The sequence below is a fragment of the Phodopus roborovskii genome, unplaced genomic scaffold (assembly GCF_943737965.1).
Source record: "Phodopus roborovskii unplaced genomic scaffold, PHOROB, whole genome shotgun sequence".
Classification (NCBI taxonomy): Eukaryota; Metazoa; Chordata; class Mammalia; order Rodentia; family Cricetidae; genus Phodopus; species Phodopus roborovskii.
Genome location: NW_026125422.1, coordinates 18,221 through 20,042, shown reverse-complemented (window position 1 = coordinate 20,042; position 1,822 = coordinate 18,221).

Genomic DNA, 1,822 nt, shown 5'->3' with positions numbered 1-1,822 from the left:
GGTTGCATATTTTATTGGTCATTGTATTAAATATACTTCTGTTTTATTGATGTTTAAAAATAATTTCATAAAAATCATAGAATGCTCTCTCTTAAATGTATTGGTGAAGACAATGTATGAAGACAACAAACATACATATACCCACACCACATGCACACATATACACATATACCACACACACACACTTTCACAGCACACACCACATACACACAGATATACAAGCACACACACAATCACAGCACATACACATAAAAACACACACACATACTCACACACTCACAGCACACACACGCATACACACACAAACCAAATACATTTTACAGTGAAGATAATAAAAATTTATTTTCACCCAAACTCATTTCAGAGGCTAACCTGGAGAATTGGGAATAAAACTGAAAATTTCTCATAAATGCAGAGCTTGATAGTAGAAGTTTCAATTGGTTTCAAAATTGTGAAGATGAAAGGTCATGTGTTTATATCTGTCTAAAAAATAAAACTATACCATGGATACTTTTTCCAGAAATCCAAAACCAAAGAAGTTTAAGTTTTTTATATTATCCTTCCAATGTTATTTCATTTGTGTGTTGTGAGTGTGTGAGTGAGTGTGTGTGTGTGTGTGTGTGTGTGTGTGTGTGTGTGTGTGTGTTTGTGGGAGGCTCAGAGGTTGCTGTGGTTTAGATGTGAACCCACCCCTCAGGCCCAAGTGCTTGCACTCCTGATGGTGCTATTGGGGAAGGATGTGGAACCCTAGGAGACAGAACCATGAAGCAGAAATGGGTCACTGCAGTCGGACCTAGGGGTTTATTAGCCTCATCCCCATTTCCTACTCTTTCTCTGCCTCTTAAGTGCACATGCAATGTACCAGCTTCTTTGTGTTTCTGTTACCAAAACGTTCTTGTCCATTTCCCCCATCTCAACCTCCATGAAGAACTCTACTCCTCTGGGACTATAAACCAAAATAAACCCTTTGTCACTTAAGCTGTTTTAGCTGGGGTATTTTATGGCAGCAACAGAAAGTAGCTAAAATAGGTCAACCTCGGGTTGCCACTCCTTAGGCACTGTCTTCCTTTATCTTTGAGACTCTCCTGAAGGTCACTGGTTTGGCTAGATTGCCTGGCCAGGGAAGCCAGAGTCCTCCTGCCTCAATCTCCCTACATAGATAGGGATTACAAATGTTGAGTCACAATGACAAGCTTTTCTGTAAGTGCTGGAGATCAACCTCAAATCCTCCTGCCTGCCCAGGAAGAACTTTACCGTCTCCTCAGTCCTGCTCCAGTATTAAATTGTCCACAGAATCTAACATGCAGTACGTGGCACTGAGAATTCTATCCAAAGCAATGTGTTCCAAGACAGAGGACAGCATCACATACTGAATTGTGTTCCAGGTAAATTCCTTTACCCCCAATTAATAGCTCATACAAATCATGTGGAATGTCCTTTCAAAATATATCTGTGACCCAGAATCAGGCTATTTTTACATCTATCCTGTTATTGAAGGAAAAAAACTAATTTATTAAAATTACAAATTGAAAAGCAAACAGACCAATAAGGTTAGACATCCAGAGATAGAAATAATGAGAGTAAATGGCTCCAAGAGTAAAACATAGGTTTTGCTGATCATGGCAATAATTAGACAAACTCAAATTCCACTTACAAAAGGCTTGGGACATATTATTCCAGCTCTCTGAAGGAATCAGTAATTTTAAACTTTTGGTATTGAAAGTCTAACTTCTCCCAGGAAACACAACAGGATATATATTTACAATAAAAATAAATTTCATTTCCACAACGTAAAATAGTCAATAATTCATTCATTCCCTTG